Below are 23802 nucleotides of genomic sequence, written 5' to 3' on the forward strand. Positions count from 1 at the left end.
GAAGGGGAGCGCTGTAAAGATATGTAAGGAATGATGGTAAAGTTCAGAAAGTAAGAGGAGGTAATGAAAAGGGGAAAAAGTCAGGAGATACTTTTATTGGGGCAAATTTGATCGGATACCACGGTTTAACACACAAGCCAAAGACACGTGATTGTAGGGTTGCCGACTTTCTCATATCCAAATGAGGGACACTTTGTTCCGGGTGCGGACAAGTACCGGTACAGGCCCTGTACGCGCACCCCAGCGCCCCAAAATAGTTACCGAATCGCCTTTAAGGTGAGGGTTTCAAATGTAGGCCACTACAAATTCGTTTCTAAAATAGAGCTTTTAAAAATTAATAGACCAATTAATGGACATTTTTAAGTAACTTAATGCAAAATAACAAACAATTCTAATATTATTGTCTCATTTTTCTCTTTTAAACTTTGGCCAAATAATTCATCAGGGCATATTTATGAAGGCAATGTCATAACCTGAAAAAGTATTTGCTGTAGCTGTAAAACCCTGACATTTGCTTAATTGTCCATTTGAAAACCCTAAGAACCTTCTGCAATGCTTCATAGCAGAAGAAAAAGAGAGAAAGACATCACAGGCAGGAGTGAGGCAGAAAAGCTCCCCTTCTATAGGTTGAGGTCTATCCTGTTTCGGAAAGTTTTTTAAGCTATCTGCTATTCTTATCGAACAGTTAGGCTGTAGCCACTGGCTGCACCATCTGCTCTAGTTTAATCTGATGCCTATTTTCTCAGTATAGCTTAAAAATTCAGGATATGGCAGCCTTTGACAGTGAATGATTTTAAATCGCAATAGCGCTTCTCACGGCAATAACGCGATTTACACCACAGCATTGGAGTGAGGGGCAGGATCTGTCCCTGTCCTGACGGGACAAATTAAAATTACCCAAAAAAACGGGATGTCCCGCCCAGTACGGGACGGTTGGCAACCCTACGATTGGGAGTAGCAATATGGCGGCCAGATGGCTATGAGCTCTCCAGGTTTTATATGGAGCTCAGTGGTGTGAGAACATTTGTTTTCACCCGAAGATTGGAACTTCCCTATTAAAAACATCCCTGATGTAGCTGCCGCCGCATTAACCTCTGCTTCGAACGTCTACGGAGCCGCTATATTGGTGCGGGAGTTTTTTCGGTGCAAATAAATGAAAGCCAGTGGTTGCTGACTAAAAATTATTAAAAATGCCTGGCTCTTTTGCTGTGTGTGGTTGTAAAATCCGTTGAATTGTAGAAATCTCAGGTACTGAAATAACCTGTTACAGGTAAAACTGCATATTGTTTTATAATATCAAATAACATATAATTATGCTTGGTGCTGTTCTAACTAGGCTGTAGTTGTAACCAGTTAAGAGTAAGTCAAAATTAAAATGTTAACCAAAAGGCCCTCTATTATTCACATAGTGTCGTCTGGCATGGGTTAGATATTGGGATGGAAATGTGAAGGGACCACATTGGCAATTACCCAAATACTGGGTTCCATCAGAGACTCAGGTATGGCTCATGTGAGTAATCAAGAAACATGTTTCTGCTGATGTTCACAAAGTGAAAACTAGCATTAAAAAACTTTCTTACTCTTTTTGTATGAAAATGGTAATAAACATGGTGAATATTACTGAAAGACAGGAAGAATAATTTTCTCTGGAAAGATCTCAAATGTTACACGGGTAACAATTTATAAACAAAGTTTATAAATTTGCATGCACACACAGTAGGTGCATTGTGCAGGTCAAAGCACTATGTGGCACTATTTGCATGAGATAAATTAGTCCCGTCCTGGTTGTTAATGACCCAAAATTGACCATTCTCTGACCCCAGTCCAACCCACCTCACGTATGCAGGTGCAACCCAACAGGCACAAAACAAACTTGGCAACTAAAGATGAAATATCAAAAATATAGTTCAAACAGTTATGGTATAATTTAATTTAAAGCAGTTGTGATGTTTAGCCTGCCCTTCTTAATTAAACAGCATTCAGTGGCTACATTCAACATGTGATATTTAAGTAGTTAGTTAAATCTTCTAAGAAAAAAAAAACAACAACATTCAGCTGTCCCAACACTGACAGTATTTTAATATTGTCTATTTAAAAGCAACACCTCTCACAGAGGCTGAAGAAATGGCCCTCAGTCAGAACAGTGGCCGACCTAATCCTGAGGGTATCTCTGGGGGAAGTTCATCAGACCCAGCCACTCCCAGGACACAAGTGCCTACATAAGAGGCAGGTTATTCAAATTAATGGCATATGTGCATTCATCCTTTTGCTAGTGTTAGCTCAGTAATGGCCACCTATCCATCTTCGACACAACTTGGCACACTAATGTTCTTGTAGCAGAAGGCTAAAATTATTTGTAATTTACTGCTGTTGCTTTTCCAGATTCTTTGGTTGTCCTTCAGACATCATAATCTATTTTAAGGTGACTGTTATATTTTTGAAAAATTGTGATGTAGCCTGCATACTGTTGTAATAACAATTCAAATTAGGTGAGGCGCTTTTCTGAGTAATCATCAATTGTCTAATGTTCTTCATCTTCTACCAGTTACTGATGGTGTAATCTGTCTGGAGGAGCCTTCTGCCATAACAGACTTTCATGCAGTTGCAAGCACTCTTAATAGTCCACAAATTTTTCATAATAGGTTAGAGTATAACACTCATCCTGTTTCATTACAGGAGGATGATGACACTTTATCAGCTGCCACAGAGAGGCCTATTGAGGTTTACACCTTTTAAAAATGGCATCTAACAGTTGATGGTGTGCCATAATACAACTTGCAGTTTCTTTTTCTCTAACAGCGCAATGCTGAAAATTACAATGAGGAAAAGGGTCCATCCACCGCCACAGTACAGCTCACCTCAGTAAGATGTTCAACATTGACCCACAACTTGCAATAACACTAAATAGACATGGCACTATGAAATTCAATATCATTTTCTGTGTTCCTATAGCTCCTTGTTAAACAACTGTACAAAGTGTATCTTAAGAAACAAATCAATAAATCATATTTAGAAATGGAGCATACAGTGCCTTGCAAAAGTATTCATAACCCTTGAACTTTTTCACATTTTTACACCTTACAACCACGAACTTAAAAGTTTTTTATTGAGATTTTATGTGATAGACAAACGCAGAGTAGCACATAATTGTGAAGTGAAACAAAAATGATAAATGGTCTTCAAAATTTTAAACAAATAAAAATCTGAAAAATGTGGTGTGCATTAGTATTCAGCCCCCTGTACTCTGATACCTCTAAATACAATCCAGTGCAATCAATTGCCTTCAGAAGTCATCTAATTAGTTAATAGAGTCCTACTGTGTGTAATTTACTCTCAGCATAAATACACTTGTTCTGTGAAGTCCTCAGTGGTTTGTTAGAGAACACTGAAGAACAAACAGCATCATGAAGACCAAAGAACTCACCAGACAGGTCAGGGATAAAGTTCTGGAGAAGTTTAAAGCAGGGTTAGGTTATAAAAAAATATCCCAAGCTCTGAACATCTCAAGAAGCACTGTTCAATCCATCATTCAAAAATGGAAAAAGTGTGGCACAACTGCAAACCTACCAAGACATGGCTGTCCACCTAAACTGACAGAGGTGAGCAAGGAGAGCACTGGTCAGAGAAGCAGCCAAGAGGCCCATGATCACTCTGGAGGAGCTGCAGAAATCCACAGCTCAGGTGGAAGAATCTGTGCACAGGACAACTATAAGTCGTACACTCCACAAATCTGGCCTTTTTGGAAGAGTGGCAAGAAGAAAGCCCTTGTTGAAAGACAGGCATAAGAAATGTACGGGACACAGCAAACATGTGGAAGAAGGTGCTTTGGTCAGATGAGACCAAAGTTGAACTTTTTGGCCTAAATTCAAAGCGCTATGTGTGGCGGAAAACTAACACTGCTCATCACCCTGCACACACCATCCCCACTGTGAAACATGGTGGTGGCAGCATCATGCTATGGGGATGCTTTTCTTCAGCAGGGACAGGGAAGTTGGTCAGAGTTGATGGGAAGATGGATGGAGCTAAATACAGGGCAATCCTGGAAGAAAACCTGTTGGAGGCTGCAAAAGACTTGAGACTGGGAAGGAGATTCACCTTCCAGCAAGACAATGACCCTAAACATACAGACAGAGCTACAGTGGAATGGTTTAGATCAAAGAATATTCATGTGTTAGAATGGCCCAGTCAAAGTCCAGACCTAAATCCTACTGAGCATCTGTGGCAAGACTTGAAAATTGCTGTTCACAGACGCTCTCCATCCAATCTGGCTGAGCTTGAGCTATTTTGCAAAGAAGAATGGGCAAAAATTTCAGTGTCTAGATGTGCAAAGCTGATAGAAACATACCACAAAAGACTTGCAGCTGTAATTGCAGCAAAAGGTGGCTCTACAAAGTATTGACGCAGGGGGGCTGAATACTAATGCACATCATATTTTTCAGATTTTTATTTGTTTAAAATTTTGAAGACCATTTATCATTTTTGTTTCACTTCACAATTATGTGCTACTCTGTGTTAGTCTATCACATAAAATCTTAATAAAAAACTTTTAAGTTCATGGTTGTAAGGTGGAAAAATGTGAAAAAGCTCAAGGGGTATGAATACTTTTGCAAGGCACTGTATGAGGCTGCAAATAAAGAAAACAAAAATGGAAATACAACTGCTGGAGCATCAGTTAAAGGTGGGTGAGGTGCCCACAGGTTGATGAGATGATTGTATTTGTTTGAATAACATAAAAAAATATTAACTATTGTACTACTTTTGCACTTGCAGGAAACAAAGACTTCATGAAAATAGACATAATGTCTTTTTGTCGGGAGGTGGGGAGTGAGTCAGAAGTGATTGTAGCAGATGGTGTCTCTAACTGCTCTACCATCTTGTCAGCATCAGTCAGTTGAAGGGTAGGACACTGCTCATTTCTAATTGTGGCTATGTTGTGGAGAACCACATGCCACAATTATATCGCATGTCCTGTCTGGGGTGACCCTGAGCCTGTGAAGGCACTGGAATCGGACGTTAAGCATCCTAGTGGTCATCTCGACCCTGGCCTGTGTCCTGCTGTGAACCAGGTTGTACTGTTGCTGTGGGCTGGGTTGAGGATCAGGGTAAGGGGGTCATCAAATAGGGCTGGCATGGGTACCCTCGGTCACCAAGCAGGTAACCATCGAACTCTCCTATGATAATACAAGGATGCAGTTTAAAATTTCAGTTGCAGTAGGAGGAAACAAAATATTGATCATAAAAGAATGGAGCTATACACAGTATATAAACTCACCACAGGGAAATTTAGCACTGAGTGTACACTCGTGAAAAATTGGTGAGACATGCACAGACCCAGGCCACTTTGCTTCCACATTAGTGATGAGGTGGGCCGCATCAAAAATGATCTTCACAGTGGACAAGAGCTGCAGTATCTTTCATTTGGAATGCTAAAGGCTGTATTTAGGATACCTGTACATTACTGCTGTGAAAAGATCTTCTATTCATATAATCTCCTTCATTCACTGAAGGAGCTGTGATGGGGATGTGCGTGCAGTCTGTGCATCCAATCACACCCGGAAACCCTAAAATATATCAAATTGATTAGTGCTTCAAGTCTCAAAGCTTCATACTTCATCAATTATTGCTAGACTGATACCTGTTATTCTGTGAAATTCCTCTCTGAGGACTCTGGTTGGTCTGTGTCCTGGAAACACTACAAACATGTATTTTAGACGTTTCAGTGCCAGAGTGACGTTTCTCACAGCCCAACAGACGGTTGCCTTCGACACATGCTCCACATCACCGATGTTATATTTAAAAAAAACAACCTTCCATTGGCAAAAAAAACCCTGAAGTGCAATACAAAGAATTTGCTCTGTACTGAGCACATGTCCACGATGTGTCACGTGAGGGCTAAGAATATTATTCAGATAAATTATTGATGGTGCAGAAAAACGGAAACGCTCAAACAAATGCTCATCAGGTAATGATAAAACATCCAATCGGAATCTAATAATCCTCTCCCAACAGAGATTTCTGCGGAGTATTTCCGCTTCGATATCAATTGGCTCTTCCACAAAAGGATACGCCATGTCTGCCACTGCTTTCAGTCTGCAGGCTTCAGCTACAGAGGAGGAGAAACTCAGGTTTAGTTGAAGAAAACCTGCCAGCAAGCAGGTTAGGTTCATGAAGTATGTCGCTGTGGAAACTGATTCGGAGTCGAGCTGAATTGGCTTTGTGAAACCAAAAACCCAGTTTCCTAAAACTCTGAGTCAACTAACTCAAGTCAAATCAAGTTTATTTGTATAGCGCTTTTAACAATAAACATTGTCGCAAAGCAGCTTTACAGAATTTGAACGACTTAAAACATGAGCTAATTTTATCCCTAATCTATCCACAATGAGCAAGCCTGTGGCAATGGCGGCAAGGAAAAACTCCCTCAGACGACATGAGGAAGAAACCTCGAGAGGAACCAGACTCAAAAGGGAACCCATCTTCATTTGGGCAACAACAGACTATAACATTAACAGTTTCAACATGAAGTCAGTTTCGTTGATGTTATAAACTCTTCATTGATGGAAACTTGAGTGCAAAACTGTTCATGACAACTGCAGTCCTAAAGTTAGCAAGTCAACTGTAGTCCTCAGCCATAAAAGCATTACTGTAAGAGTCCAGAGCGTCCTCCAAGTGTGACTTTCAACTGTCCACATGGGGCTGTCCTCCACAGGAGCGATGCGATGAGACTCCAACCAGACAAAGGGCACTAAGATGGATCAGGCAGGTCCGAGGAGCAGAAGAGGTCAGCGTCTCAATCCCAGGACCAACATGTAACTCATGCCCCTTTTCCACCAAAGCAGTTCCAGGGCTGGTTCGGGGCCAGTGCTTAGTTTGGAACCGGGTTTTCTGTTTCCACTGACAAAGAACTGGCTCTGGGGCTAGAAAACCTAGCACCAACTCTTTGCTGGGCCAGAGGAAAGAACCGCTTACGTCAGCGGGGGGAGGGAGTTGTTAAGACCAACAACAATAGCAAGACCGCGAAAGGTCGCCTTTTTTAAGCAACGAGAAGCAGCAGCTGTACAAACGCAAAGTCATCCATTATTGTTGTTGTTGCTGCTTCTTGTTGTTGTTGCTTCCATGTTCGCGCCAAGGTTTATGCAAACGCAGTGACGTAACTGACGTATACAGCGATGTAACTGACGTACAGTTAGGTCCATAAATATTTGGACAGAGACAACATTTTTCTAATTTTGGTTCTGTACATTACCATAATGAATTTTGAACAAAACAATTCAGATGCAGTTGAAGTTCAGACTTTCAGCTTTAATTCAGTGGGTTGAACAAAATGATTGCATAAAAATGTGAAGCATTTTTTAAACACAATCCCTTCATTTCAGGGGCTCAAAAGTAATTGGACAAATTAAATAATTGTAAATAAAATGTTCATTTCTAATACTTGGTTGAAAACCCTTTGTTGGCAATGACTGCCTGAAGTCTTGAACTCATGGACATCACCAGACGCTGTGTTTCCTCCTTTTGAATGCTCTGCCAGGCCTTTACTGCAGCGGTTTTCAGTTGCTGTTTGTTTGTGGGCCTTTCTGTCTGAAGTTTAGTCTTTAACAAGTGAAATGCATGCTCAATTGGGTTGAGATCAGGTGACTGACTTGGCCATTCAAGAATATTCTACTTCTTTGCTTTAATAAACTCCTGGGTTGCTTTGGCTTTATGTTTTGGGTCATTGTCCATCTGTATTATGAAACGCCGACCAATCAGTTTGGCTGCATTTGAGCACACAGTATGTCTCTGAATACCTCAGAATTCATCCGGCTGCTTCTGTCCTGTGGCACATCATCGATAAACACTAGTGACCCAGTGCCACTGGCAGCCATGCATGCCCAAGCCATCACACTGCCTCCGCCGTGTTTTACAGATGATGTGGTATACTTTGGATCATGAGCTGTACCACGCCTTCGCCATACTTTTTTCTTTCCATCATTCTGGTAGAGGTTGATCTTGGTTTCATCTGTCCAAAGAATGTTCTTCCAGAACTGTGCTGGCTTTTTTAGATGTTTTTTAGCAAAGTCCAATCTAGCCTTTTTATTCTTGAGGCTTATGAGTGGCTTGCACCGTGGAGTGAACCCTCTGTATTTACTTTCATGCAGTCTTCTCTTTATGGTAGATTTGGATATTGATACGCCTACCTACTGGAGAGTGCTGTTCACTTGGTTGGCTGTTGTGAAGGGGTTTCTCTTCACCATGGAAATTATTCTGCGATCATCCACTACTGTTGTCTTCTGTGAGTGTCCAGGTCTTTTTGCATTGATGAGTTCACCAGTGCTTTCTTTCTTTCTCAGGATGTACCAAACTGTAGATTTTGCCACTGCTAATATTGTAGCAATTTCTCGGATGGGTTTTTTTCTGTTTTCGCAGCTTAAGGATGGCTTGTTTCACCTGCATGGAGAACTCCTTTGACCGCATGTTTTCTTCACAGCAAAATCTTCCAAATGCAAGCACCACACCTCAAATCAACTCCAGGCCTTTTATCTGCTTAATTGAGAATGACATAACGAAGGAATTTCCCACACCTGCCCATGAAATAGCCTTTGAGTCAATTGTCCAATTACTTTTGGTCCCTTTAAAGGAACAGTCCACCGTACTTCCATAATGAAATATGCTCTTATCTGAATTGAGACGAGCTGCTCCGTACCTCTCCAAGCTTTGCATGACCTCCCAGTCAGTCAGACGCAGTCAGATGCGCTGTCACTCCTGTTAGCAATGTAGCTAGGCTCAGTATGGCCAATGGTATTTTTTGGGGCTGTAGTTAGATGCCACCAAACTCTTCCGCGTTTTTCCTGTTTACATAGGTTTATATGACCAGTGACATGAAACAAGTTCAGTTAAAAAAATTGAAACGTGGCGATTTTCTATGCTATGGAAAGTCCGCACTATAATGACAGGCGTACTAACACGTTCTGCGCGCTTCGGCTGCGCATTGATACGGAGCTCAGATATCAATGCGCTGCCGAAGCGCGCAGAATTTGTAGTGGCCTACATTTGAAACCCTCACCTAAAGGCGATTCGGTAACTATTTTGGGGTGCTGGGGTGCGCATACAGGGCCTGTACCGGTACTTGTCCGCACCCGGAACAAAGTGTCCCTCATTTGGATATGAGAAAGTCGGCAACCCTAGAGCCCTGGGACATAAAGCAGCCAGCCACTACACCGTCAACAAACTCGAGTGAGCAAGCGAGTTGGGGACTGACAGCATCCATACATCCCAGTTTACCAAAACACTCTATGTCTGAGGATCCTCCAGATTTACACCTTTACCTCATAAACACCATTAACAAAAGGCTTGACTAAACAGATATGTTTTCAGCCTAGACTTAAATGCTGAGACTGTGTCTGATTCCCAAACATTATTTGGAAGGCTGTTCCATAACTGTGGGGCTTTGTAAGAAAAGGCTCTGCCCCCTGATGTAGCCTTCACTATACGAGGTACCGGCAGATAGCCTGCACCTTTTGATCTAAGTAGGCATGGCGGGTCATAGAGGACCAAAAGTTCACTCAGGTACTGTGGTGCAAGACCATTCAGTGCTTTAAAGGTCAATAGTATTTTATAATCAATACGAAATTTGATTGGGAGCCAATTCCGGATTTTCACTAAACCCTTGTGCAGCTCCTTGATTATTATTAGTTGGTACAACTCTCCATGCACTGAATTGCTATACTCCGTTTCTCCACTCACTTTCCGTGTTTATGAAATTAAAACATGCAAGAGCACTACCTCATAGCGTTTTGCACACTTACGCACACTGTGAACTTAACCTGAGAACACAAAAGTATTTCTATTTGTTTGTGCATGCAAAATAAACATTTCATTATTTCATAAGGGTTTTTTTTTTATGTTAATGGGGTTCTGGGTGACACCACCTCATTAAAACATTGACCAATAATTTCTCTAAAACCGTTTAAACAGTTTTTGCAGGTTGTGACCTAGGGCCTATCTGAACTGTCATAACCAGGGGTTGATCAGTGTTGACTCTTGGTTTGAACTGAAAAAAAAGCGTATGATATTGGTCAAATAACCCAGGCCCAACCCTGGTCTTTTGTATGAAGGAGGTATTGGAAAGTCTTGCGGTCTCCAACTCATCTTATCTCATTATCTTTAGCCACTTTATCCTGTTCTACAGGGTTGCAGGCAAGCTGGAGCCTATCCCAGCTGACTACAGGCGAAAGGCAGGGTACACCCTGGACAAGTCGCCAGGTCATCACAGGGCTGACACATAGACACAGACGACCGTTCACACCTACGGTCAATTTAAAGTCACCAGTTAACCTAACCTACATGTCTTTGGACTGTGGGGGGAAACTGGAGCACCCAGAGGAAACCCACGCAGACATGGGGAGAACATGCAAACTCCACACAGAAAGGCCCTCGCCGGCCATGGGGCTCGAACCTGGACCTTCTTGCTGTAAGGCGACAGCGCTAACCACTACACCACCGTGCCGCCCCAGTCTCCAACTATTTAAATTTTTTTTAATTTATTTTGCTTTGCCATAGCAAAATATATGTACATACGCTATTGCTGGAAAGCCACTACAGCTTGCACCAATTGCAGTGGCCCCATTGTATCTTATCTGCATGTCCGTGAACTGTGGGAGGAAACTGAAGCAAACCTACATAGACACGGGGAGAACATGCAGACTCCACAGAGAAAGACCCCCGTCGACTGTGAGATTCAAACCCAGAACCTTCTTACACTGAGACGACACTGCACCACTGTGCCACCTGAGTGGCCTGTATTTGTTTACACACACATGAGAACCCTAAACATTGGCATAGCCAGGCTAGTATATAAATGCAAGCAAGTTTAATGACTAGTGTGTATTTACTATATGCTTATGCATTTTACTGTCATGCTTTATTTCAGAATTTTATCAAATATCTCACTACAACCCTGTACAGCTCTCTACACTTAAATCAATATAGTAAATGTTCTACACATCAATATTACATCCTGCAGCATTTTGTTTTTCATATTAATAGAAAATAGGCTTAGCACACAGTAACAATATTCTTATATTATAATGGATTTTGTGTAGCACTATGGCACAGCAGGTAGTCTTGCTGCCTCACAGCTCCAGGGTCCCTGATTTGATCCTGAGCTCATGTTACGGTTTGTGCAGAACTAATGTGCATGTTCTCTTGGGTTAACTAGTTTCCTCATACCTCCCAACAACATGCCAGTAGGTTGACTGGCTACAGTACAATGCCTTGGTGTGTGTGTGTGTGTGTGTGTGCATGGTGCCCTGTAATGGACTGGCACCAGCACGTATTCCTACTTTGCAGCCAGGATTCACAGGATTCGCTCTGGATCCACCATAAACTTTACCAGGATAAAGTAGTTCTAAAGATGAATGTTTATTTTTAAAAAATGTCATAATTAAAAGCAATACTTGTTCTGACCATCCCTACTACAGACCATGACTGCCTTTCTTAACAGTATGTGTGCACATGCTAGCCTACTTAATACAGTTACTTGTTGACAAGCAAATACAGGCAACATAAAACCAACCTTTTCTGTCCTGTGTACCGAACACTAACATTAGTTGCCACAATTAATAGTTAAAATATCAGCTTCCAGCTTTTTTGTGCAAGCCATTAGCATGTTTCATACTAATAAATTATTCTAAGCAAACAATATTTACAAAACTGCATTTTTCATAATTTAACATACCTTTTATACATACATGACAATATAATGCATCTCTCTTAATCACCTCTTTTTAAGTGTATTGGATGATGCCCTGTCACATAAAGGGCTTGAAGACGAGGCTGTCAGTCACCAGCTATTATCATTTTGTTTCCAAGTAGTCCAACTGGGTGGCACGGTGGTGTAGTGGTTAGCGCTGTCGCCTCACAACAAGAAGGTGTGGGTTTGAGCCCCGTGGCCGGCAAGGGCCTTTCTGTGTGGAAAGTTTGCATGTTCTCCCCATGTCCGTGTGGGTGTGCTCCGGTTTCCCCCACAGTCCAAAGACATGCAGGTTAGGTTAACTGGTGACTCTAAATTGACCGTAGGTGTGAATGTGAGTGTGAATGGTTGTCTGTGTCTATGTGTCAGCCCTGTGATGACCTGGCGACTTGTCCAGGGTGTACCCCGCCTTTCGCCCGTAGTCAGCTGGGATAGGCTCCAGCTTGCCTGCGACCCTGTAGAACAGGATAAAGCGGCTACAGATAATGAGATGAGATGAGTAGTCCATCTGTTTCTATGTACACAATTTTTGTTACCCCCTCCATCAAATGACCAGAACCATCACGGAGTAGATATTTGTTGGGGGGAAACCACACTACACACAACACCATGTAAGTGTCCCTGCAATTGTAAGATTGTGCCAAGAGGACCTGCTAATATGATTAGCGAGTTTATTAAATAAAATCTGGTATACTTCTATGCCTACAACGTCATACTGACAATGAAATAAACAAAGAACTATACAACAATAATTATTTCTATAATTGGATTCATTTGCTGGATATATAAAATATGTCAATGTGCTTCAGAATGTCCTCAAAGCCTCAAATGTTTGAAGTGGTCAAAAGAGTGAAGCCATTGGTGCCAAGGTAACACTTCGATTTAAAAATGAAAACCTAACTCTTTAAAGTTTCAACATAAAGCATAAAACTGAAATTCGGTGTCAGAGACAGCAATGAGAATAAAGAAAACATATTTCCATGGCAAGGTCAGCTAGAAAAATACTAATGTTTATTAGGTTAAGGCATGGCAAAAACCGTTTTACTGTGTGCTGCACTGTGTGTACTTCCGGGGTTTTTTGGGGGGGAAGGGGGGTCCAATCCGCGTAGACATGTTTGAGGATGCACGATTCATCGATTCATGTGCACAGCTTGGAGAGCACTGCTCTTAGGTTACTGTTGTGTTCTAAAGTATTGCATGTGATATGTAGATTATAGTTTTTGTTTATAAAAACAAGTCAGAGCATTGTTTTATAAATAAATGTCAGAATTCAGAACATATGGGGAAATTATGCTTACAGATACTAGAGTATTACCATTAACTGTTCTCTAAACCTATGGTTCTCTAAATGGGGTCCAGAGACCTCCAGAGGCGCATAATGCAGATGGAACTTAGCTAGTAGCTAAATCAGGTACAAAGCATCTTTTTCCTTTATATGATTAATGTATTTTGTACATGGTCCCTGTAATAAGTAAATTTTATAAGATAAAACATAAAAAAAAAACAGAAACTCAAAAAGATTTGTGTGGAGAAAAAAAAAAAAAGGAAAAGCCCAATCCCAGAATGTTCTGGGAAACAATAATTGTTCTTCACCCATCCAGTGTGTTGGGTCCCTTTCCCAGACTTTCTTGTCTAAGTAACTACAACTAGCTAGTTACTCCTCTGCTTTTGGACAATTTAGAGGAGCCAGTTAGCCTAACTGCATGTCTTTGGACTGTGGGAGAAACCGAAGCACTCCGAGGAAACCCACATAGACATGGGGAAAACATGCAAACTCCACACAGAAAGGCCCCTCTCAGCCACTGGGCTTGAACCTTCTTGCTGTGAGGCAACAGTGCTAACCACTGCACCACCATACTGCCACAATAATTGTTAGTCATCACTAAGTAGTAACTTGATGGTGTAGATCAAGTACTATCAAAAATAATAGCCATAGAAATTACTTTTAATATTATGGTTACATGCCTAAATGACTGCCCAGCTGGTTCTTGGGGGAGCCATTTCATAACATCCTAGGAACATTGTATTTTGGTCAACAATATCAGCACTATCCCAAACAAAATGTATGCATGTATTATTATTATTATTATTATTATTGTTGTTGTTGTTGTTGTTTAATATGTGTATTATTGTAACATGTCAAGTCAACTTTATTGTCAAATATGCTATACATGCTCGACATACAACACAGATTAAATTTCAGTCCTCTCTGACCCACGGTGCAAACAGGCAATGCAATAAATCAAAATAGAATAACTGAAATAAACAATATAAACAGTATAAACACTAGATAAGAAAATAGACATAAACACTCACAGGTGTGTGTGTGTGTATATATATATATATACACACACACACACACACACACATATATATATATCTCATCATCTCTAGCTGCTTTATCCTGTTCTACAGGGTTGCAGGCAAGCTGGAGCCTATCCCAGCTGACTACGGGCGAAAGGCGGGGTACACCCTGGACAAGTCGCCAGGTCATCACAGGGCTGACACATAGACACAGACAACCATTCACACTCACATTCACACCTACGGTCAATTTAGAGTCACCAGTTAACCTAACCTGCATGTCTTTGGACTGTGGGGGAAACCGGAGCACCCAGAGGAAACCCACGCGGACACGGGGAGAACATGCAAACTCCACACAGAAAGGCCCTCGCCGGCCCCGGGGCTCGAACCCAGGACCTTCTTGCTGTGAGGCGACAGCGCTAACCACTACACCACCGTGCCGCCCACATATATATATATATATATATATACACATATATATACACACATATAAATTGGAGCAAAGGGACATAAAATAAATAGTCAAGGGCACTTGAGGTATAGTAGGTAAACATGAAATAAACAGTATAAACAATAAACTAATAGCTGTTAAGGTGAGGTAGTGCGGAATAGTGCAAATGAGCGAGGTAACGTGAAATGTGGAGTCCCTGAGTTCAGTGTACGAATGAATGTTGAGAGTATGTGTGTATGTGTGTGTGTGTGTGTGTGCGTGTGCTGGGGGGGCAGAACAGGGAGGGAGTTGAGCCTCCTGACCGCCTGGTGAAAGAAACTGTCCTTGAGCCTGCTGGTTTTGTAATATTAGAAAGTGAGTGTTTCATTACTACTTCATTAGAGGCAAACATAAGTGGGAAATTTATGACACACAATGAGGTTTATATATGGATGGTACTGAGAATGTTCTCCCCTTTAAAAGAACATTCTCCAAACCATCCTGATTTGGTTCAAATAATTTAAAGGTTATGAGACGATCAAATTATTTTCTGAATCATATATTACCACAAGGTTTCAGAGTGGTTCAAATTATTTAACAATTATGGGATGTTTGGGGAATACTCTCTGATCCTTAATGTGCAAAGAAACACCAAAGCTATATTTTATGCAAAGAAAACTTTCTTGATAAAAACAAACCAGTAACTTAAAAGGATTTGTTCTCAGAACGTTTTGCAAACAGCAGCAAAACAACAAAAAGTGCTCCCAGTGTGTCCTATTAACCAGTAATTGTGAGTAGTTGCTTAAATTGAATCCAGATACTAGTGCTTTAAAACAAGCATAACTTGGCTATATCAACGTCATTTTTGAACGTTTTATTTAAACTAGTGAAAGTCATGTTAGGATGATACAAAATGTTTAAAATCTTTAAAACGTTAAGGAGGTGTAGGAATAAAAGGTAGTCCAGGATTGAGAATTTGTATGACTCAGAAGACCACATTACAAAGACCAGAGGAAAGATTTCGATAAGTACTTCATTCAAATGATCTGAAAATATGAGTTGCAATAAAATCACCCTCTATCGCTAATAGTCAATCGATTACTTCTGTCTGGGAGAAGTGCAAGGGTCAGAGTTACAACTTAAACTTCAACAGGAACACGTGTGTGATGTGACTGTAAGTATTCGAAATGTTAAGGGGGAATAATTGCTTTTAAAAAACTTGAATTCAAATTTCTTGCATGTAAGATGTCATGTATTTTCTGTATAAACGCAGGATAGTATCACAATATTAATTAAAATAAGTGCTTCGAATATAACCGTTTTTAAAACTGCCATAGTTTAATATTTTTTTAAACATTTAGTTCATGTCGATCCTTATCGAGTTAAATTTTAGCTCTCCAAATCTAATCATGCTGGTGGAAAAGTGCACGTTGAGGCCAGTTTTTTTTTTTTTTTCATTCAGGGACTGTAATGTAAAAATATCAATCACGAATCTCCAAATGATTACAGATTTATTTTATAAACATAAAACTATTTAACTATTAGGCTTATTATCCAAATGTGTGTTTATTTATGGGAGCCGTTTAAAAAAAATCTATTAACTTTAAACCCACAGAACCAAAATCAGTCACATTCGGTTAAAATAAATAATTAAAAAAAACCAAACATCTCCTCTCATTATCTCTAGCCGCTTTATCCTGTTCTACAGGGTTGCAGGCAAGCTGGAGCCTATCCCAGCTGACTGCGGGCGAAAGGCGAGGTACACCCTGGACAAGTTGCCAGGTCATCACAGGGCTGACACATAGACACAGACAACCATTCACACCTACGGTCAATTTAGAGTCACCAGTTAACCTAACCTGCATGTCTTTGGACTGTGGGGGAAACCGGAGCACCCGGAGGAAACCCACGCGGACACGGGGAGAACATGCAAACTCCGCACAGAAAGGCCCTTGCCGGCCCCCGGGCTCGAACCCGGACCTTCTTGCTGTGAGGCAACAGCACTAACCACTACACCACCGCGCCGCCCCCAAACAAACTTATTTTCCCTAATGTTATTAAAATTACGCTTAAATTTAAGCTGATATTTATGTTTCCATAAAGTTATGAAGCCTTAATAAACTAATTCAGTTCAAGTGAACAGTCGGTGTTGGGGTTCAACCCAGCAAGAGACCCCGATTCCTTCGTGGGCCCCCCTCGGATCCGAGGACGAATGATCAGGTCGAGAGAAACAGACAAGGGAACACCAGAGAGTTCACATGCCAGTTTATTCGCACAGTCACTTCGTCGAAATGAAAACATTCTTGGAAACATCTTATAGTATCTCTGTGTTTATGTTTTGTCTTCATTTGTGTGTGTGTGTGTGTGTGTGTGTGTAATGGGTGTGCGTCTATGTGGAAGTGGGTAATGATCTTGAATCAATCATAATATAAAAACATATTTCTGATGACAGTAAGGTACAGATAGATATCAGAGTCTCGGCTTATGGTCAATATTATGGTTAGAGCATGGAATGTCTAAACACAGAATGTCTAGTCTACGGAGTCTATTCAGAGAAGGTCAAAGACACTAGTTTGCACAGAAAGGATCTAATAATTTAACATCATTTCTTAACACATGAATGTGTGTTAAGTCAGTAAATTACATCTTGATTTCATCAACATAAGCAAAATAACAAATAACAATATGTCTTTAATAATGCTAAAACAAAGAATGTTATAAGAAAATAAACATAAAAATAAGAACAACTTAAACATAAGAACAATGAGAATATGTCTGAAAGAGAGAGAATAATTAAACAACTAACAGGATTAAACTCGTAACTAAATTAGGTTAATACTTTTAAACTAAAAACCCTTAGAATCATAAGATCTTAACTATAATTATAATGTCATTATGAAACTAATCTAAAACTATAAAACTAACATTAATCACGGAATGCATTCATTAATTACGGGATCCAAATCACTACCATAGTATATTTCAAGCTTTTAAGAAGCTATAAACCTAAGTTTCAACTAAACATGAATTAACATAAACATGAACCTTAATTCTACCATTTCAGAGTGTGTGTGGGTCGATCTGACACCAAAACAGACCTTGGTGAATCTTTCAGACACCTCTCTGAATGAATACACATTCATATCAAAAAATAAACAAAATGTTCCCAAACAATGTCCAGCCGAGACAGAAGGTCATTTTTAACTGAACCTTAAGTTAATCCTTAATTTTGTCACCATTTTAATAAATTACTGCCTTCTTGGTCAAGAATAATACTTATATAAACCTAACAATCCCCCCCCTTTGATAATAGTATCACTATTATCAAATCCTAGGATCATATTTGATCATTATCACCTCATGATCATATATGTGATTACATCGAGAATTAATCTTGAGTTAATCTTTGCCCTTCTTGACGTATATTGGTGCTCAGAGGGTGGGCATGCCCGATCAGCCCTCGTCCCACCTCACTGGAGCTTAGAGAAACTCAAAACCTCTTAATTCCCAGATACACGCTACTTCCTTCAGAGTAATTTGTTCTAAAACAGTGAGGGAAAAATGAAATTAGAAGGCATATCGACCTATAGTGAGAACAGAGTCCTGTAAGAATACATAGTTTCAGAGCATGGAGATGTGTAATAATAGTAGAAAACGGCATCAGATGAAAGACATAACACATTCGTGTGGTGTGCGCTTGTGCAGTCCAGTTAGCGAAGTTAGTCCAGAAGATGTTGTCTCAAAGTCCAGCTCGAGCGGGTAACCCTGCTCCGAGCAATGAAGTGGTCCAGAAGGCTCGGGCGGGTAACCCTGCCCCGAGCAAAGATGAAGTCACGAAACCCGTGATGAGGACTGTCATGGTTGTAGTGAGGATGATTGGTTCCAAATGGGGCGCAAGATCTCTTCCCCTCTTTGTTCACAACGTCTTGAGGATTCTCAGTCGAATCTGTGTAGAGCTCAGAAATAGAGAGAGAGAGAGAGAGAGAGAGAGAAAACTGGCCAGAGGGAGACTAGATAGGGACACAAAAAGCGTTAATAGCAGCAAACTTGTTATTGTAACACAACTTTGTTATGGAGCCTTCTTCAATCGAGTGGCATGGATCCACTGTGGAAAAAGATCAGTTAAAACAGCAGCAAAAGGGAGACTTCCGGGTAATGGAGCCGAGTGGACGCGGTTAAGTGAGCTCCTTGGAAATGTGATGGAAATCGTTATCTTTTAGATGAGTACACACTCAATGTCTATTTTTAATACACCAGGTTAATCTAGAGTGCATTACTTTCTTGGTCACCGGTTGTCTAATCGGATTTTTTGCGACGTTAAATTTTTCTTTGTCAACAACCATGCCGAATGCTGCTAAGCGCCTAGCTGCCAGCTCTAAAGACACTGGACATTGCACACAAGGCCAGGATAGCCAGCCTGACACTCCTCTAAACGTTACGAATCTTACTGACCAGCTGAACATATTGAAGGCTGATATTTTTGGGAAAATTGAGTCAGTAGTCGGTTCACTGAGAACGGAGATATCGGCTGTGCGTGAAGAATTGACTTCCACCACCAGCGCTCTGCAAACTTCAGTGGACTCTCATGCTAATAGACTAGCCGAAGTGGAGAACAGTGCTGTGTTTTGTGGTGATTCTGTACGGCCCCATGAGGACAGTTGAGGGTTATACCTGTTAAAACTGTTAATATTATAGTCAGGCTGTCTGTTGTTGCCCAAATGAGGATGGGTTCCCTTTTGAGTCTGGTTCCTCTCGAGGTTTCTTCCTCATGTCGTCTGAGGGAGTTTTTCCTTGCCACCGTCGCCACAGGCTTGCTCATTGGGGATAGATTAGGGATAAAATTAGCTCATGTTTTAAGTCGTTCAAATTCTGTAAAGCTGCTTTGCGACAATGTTTATTGTTAAAAGCGCTGTACAAATAAACTTGATTTGATTTGATTTGATTTGATTTACACACCGCCGTCGCCACTCTGACCAGTGAGGTGTCGTCCTTGAAAACAAAATGTGAGGAACTGGAAAGCAGGTCTAGACGGAATAATATCAGAGTAATTGGCCTGAAGGAGGGCGCCGAGGGTCCTCATGCAGCTGGCTGGCTAGCTAAATGGCTACACGACACTCTGAATCTTAGCTTTGAACCTGCCATTGATCGTGCTCATAGAGCCCTCCGTAGACAACAGAGCGAGGCACCGCGGCCGATGATTATACGATTGCTCTACCAGCGGGACAGAGCCGCCCTACTTCTAAAAGCCAGGGAGATGGGCGACTCACTGAAATATGATGGCAAATGGGTACATCTTTTCCCCGACCTCACGAATGCTCAACTTAAGAAGCGCGAGGAGTTTACCAACGTCAAACGCCTGCTTCGTGGGAATTCGGGGGTCAAAGACTATGGATGCGGTTATCCCGGTAACCTGAAAATTACTCTACTGGACGGCAAGCAGCACCAATTCGAGACACCTGCGGCAGCTCTACACTTTATCCAGCAGCATGGATTGATCCAAGAAAAACCCAACTGAACCGAACGACGGCGTCGCATCTATTGACCAGGTAGTGGAAATGGACTAACCGTGCCAAGGACATAGCCCTATGTTTGAAGGTGGGCAAGTGTGTGAGGTGCCCATCACAGGCTTTGTTTTTCCTAAAAAGAATGTTGACTGTTATCTCGTTTACAAACTGACCTCTATTTCACTATTGCTTGCTCACTTAGGCCATGCAATTATTTTCTTTTTTGTGTCCATTGGCAACTTCAGCCCAGCAGACATCTGAACCGTAACAAATGTGTAGTACTCACTCATCACTCTTTATGATAATTACCATCTCATGTTCCTGTTGAAGTGTTAGCTTCTTGAAGTTCCGGAAGATAAGACGTTAAAATCTGCAGCTTGTTTGGGAAGCTGTATCTGGCTTTTGATTGTGCTTAGCCTCATTTCTTTTATGTATATATATATATATTTTTTTTGTCTTCTTGTTTTTGTTTGGTTGTATGTTTGCCCCCCTCTCCCCTCCCCACTGTGGTCTTATCATGCCTGCTCTCATCTGGCAGGCTCATCTACTCTTCTCTCTTGTGTATGTGGTATGACAGCTAGTGGTTCTGTCCCCCAGGGAGGTGACCTCTCTGTTGTTAGCTGGAATGTTAAGGGTTTAAATTCTCCAGTCAAATGCAGTAAGGTATTGAATCACCTACATAGCCTGCGTGCAATGGTTGCCCTTTTACAGGAAACTCATTTAGGGTCCTTGGAGCACAGCAAATTACGACGTAAATGGGTTGGGCAACTATACCATTCTCATTTCCCTAGCAAAGCAAGGGGAACAGCTATTATAATTCATAAAGCTGTCCCATTTAAAGTGTTACATACTGTGGCTGACCCTAATGGGCGCTTCGTTTTTGTTTCAGGCACCTTGTATAATACGCCAGTGGTTTTTGCCAGTATATACGCACCCAATTGGGATAATGATCACTTTTTCCAGAAGCTTTTCTCTATGATTCCCGACCTCCAGTCTCATTATCTAATACTAGGTGGTGACTTCAACTGCTGTTTAAATACTTCTCTGGACCGCTCTTCCAATAGAGCTATTCACGACTCAAAATCAGCTCATGTGATCAAATCTTTTATGGAGGAATATGGTGTTAGTGATCCTTGGCGGTTTCTACATCCTCAGGCTAAAAAGTTTTCTTTTTTCTCTCCAGTACACCACTCATTTTCTCGCATTGACTTTTTTCTTTTAGACAAGAGGCTACTTTCTCACACGCGTACAGTATCTTATAATCCCATTGTAATTTCAGATCATTCACCAGTGTCTTTAGTGCTATCTTTCCCTGAGAAGCCCAACACCCGCGTCCCTTGGCGTTTCAACCCACTATTTCTTTCAGATGAGGCGTTTGTTAATTTTATATCAGCCCAGATAGATATGTTTGTGTCCACTAATGTTTCTCCAGGGGTTTCTCCTTCACTTATTTGGGAAACTTTCAAGGCATTCATTAGAGGACAAATTATAGGCTTTTGTGGATTTCAGGGGAAGCAGCAAAGGGAACGCCAGGCTCAGCTTCTTGCTGATATAGCACAGCTTGATGATGACTATGCTTCTTGCCCAACACCAGAGGTATTTAAAAGACTTATAACCTTAAAATCTGAGTTTGATATTTTAGCTACAGAACAGGCGGAATCCAAACTACTTAAATTGAGACATTCTCTGTATGAGAGCGGGGAGAGACCATCCAAGCTATTGGCATACCAACTGCGTCAGGCCTCCACATCTAATCTAATAACAAGAATAGCTACCCCAACAGGCATTGTTACTGACCCTCTAGAAATCAATAAAGCCTTCAAAGACTTCTACAGTACCCTTTATACACCGGAACATAACACAGACCCCCAGTCATTGACGTCTTTTTTTGATAAAATAAATGCTGATATGCCTACCATTACTGACTCCCAGAAAGAGACCCTTGACCAAACTCTCACAGTAAATGAAATAAAAAAAGCAATCTCTGCTATGCAGTCTGGAAAGTCCCCAGGATTGGACGGTCTCCCAATAGAATTTTATAAAAAGTTTTCCACCAAAATAGAACCTCTTTTACTAAACATGTTTAATGAATCCTTATTAACTGGCACACTGCCCCCCTCTCTCAGACAAGCTTCCATCTCATTAATACTGAAGAAGAATAAAGACCCAGATGACTGTGAATCTTACCGGCCTATTGAGGTATTTCACCTGACGTCACAGGGTCACGTGATGCCCCGGTGTCCACCATTTTGGATGGCAAGCTAGCTAATGTCAACAACAGTAGCTAGTATGTTACTGTAGCAATATTTACGTTCAGTCATTTGGATGACTGTTAAAACCTTTCAGTCTCAAGTTTTTCCTTTACTGGATTTACTAGTTTACTGAGCTAGCGCGCGATGGCTCCCGGCTCGGCCGGAGAGCGCGCGATGGCTCCCGGCTCGGCCGGAGAGCGCGCGATGGCTCCCGGCTCGGCCGCCGAGCGCGCGATGGCTCCCGGCTTGCCCGAGCGCGCTAGCTCAGTAAACTAGTAAATCCAGTAAAGGAAAAACTTGAGACTGAAAGGTTTTAACAGTCATCCAAATGACTGAACGTAAATATTGCTACAGTAACATACTAGTTACTGTTGTTGACATTAGCTAGTGCTAACAGCTAGTTGCTAATACACTGCTACAACTACACCGACCCTAATAATACAGTTCTTGGTCATTGCCTGGTAACAGCAAATTTATAACGGGCCATGTCTCAACAGACTAAGAAGTTATTTCAATGACATTTAATAACATTTTGTTTATCCTGAGGACCGAAAGTAAATGAAAATGTGAACAAACCTTAGCTGTAATCAGATGGCGACCACCGGCTCCAGGGACGACCCACTGATGTAGGCATGTTACCCAGCCTGACACAAAATATCTGTAGGCATCCAAACTCGTATACGCTTTCAGATCAATACCTGTGTATGGCGATAGGTTTTTAACGACATAGGTATACAGATCATGTGGGCCGAAGTCAGGTAAAGACGAGGGCTTCGTGTACTTCCGTACGTCAGTGAGCAATCCTGGTGGAAGCAGGTAAAGTCGTTCTCTAAGCCTGCTAACCTCAATTTTTGCAAATCCCTCTCCCTCTGCTCGTCCTGTAAATGCCCTACGTCGCTGGATAGTGAAGGTGTTTTCTGCATCTCGCTCCTTTTTCTTTTATGTTTTTCGTTTGTCGCCTTCCTCGCATTCAAACTGATTCGAGCCGTGACGTCCAAAATGGCAGCGTCACATGACTTGGTCACGTGAGTGAAATACCTCAATATCATTACTAAATGCAGATGTAAAAATTCTAGCTAAGGCTCTCTCTCTTAGATTGGAATCTGTTCTCCCCTCCATTATACACCCAGATCAAACGGGATTCATCAAAAACAGACATTCTTTTTTTAATATACGACGTCTCTTTAATATTATTTATGATAACAATAATTCCCAGTGTCCTGAGGTGGTTGTGTCAATGGACGCGTCTAAGGCCTTTGACAGAGTCCAGTGGGACTATCTTTTTATCTGTCTTTCCAGATTTGGCATTGGTGAGGGTTTTATTTCATGGGTGCGGCTCCTCTATTCTTCTCCTCTGGCATCAGTACATACAAATGGTAACTTCTCTGACTGCTTCCCTCTCTATAGAGGCACTAGACAGGGCTGCCCTCTCTCCCCTCTCCTCTTTGCCATGGCAATTGAACCGCTAGCTGTTGCGCTGCGTAGCCTTGAGACATTTAAGGGAATAGCCCGCTATGGCATACAACAAAAAGTGTCATTATTTGCTGACGACCTTCTCTTATATGTTTCTAATCCACTAGA

The 23802-nt window shown here is 41.4% G+C and overlaps 1 protein-coding gene across 4 annotated transcripts in view; it reads left to right on the forward strand.

Moving 5' to 3' along the window:
* The first annotated feature begins 1409 nt into the window (after window positions 1–1409).
* Window positions 1410–23802, forward strand: part of urb2 (URB2 ribosome biogenesis homolog) — a 78164-nt gene continuing 55771 nt past the window's right edge. The window contains exon 1 of one of the 4 annotated variants that reach the window (XM_060926167.1): window positions 1410–1510. The gene's annotated coding sequence lies outside the window, so the exon portion shown is untranslated. Of the gene's footprint in view, window positions 1511–15582; window positions 15640–21478; window positions 21566–23802 lie in introns of those variants that run through there. The other 3 variants (XM_060926169.1, XM_060926170.1, XM_060926171.1) reach the window with 3 other exon arrangements.

This window comes from Neoarius graeffei, chromosome 7 (assembly GCF_027579695.1).
Source record: "Neoarius graeffei isolate fNeoGra1 chromosome 7, fNeoGra1.pri, whole genome shotgun sequence".
In the NCBI taxonomy this organism is placed as follows: domain Eukaryota; kingdom Metazoa; phylum Chordata; class Actinopteri; order Siluriformes; family Ariidae; genus Neoarius; species Neoarius graeffei.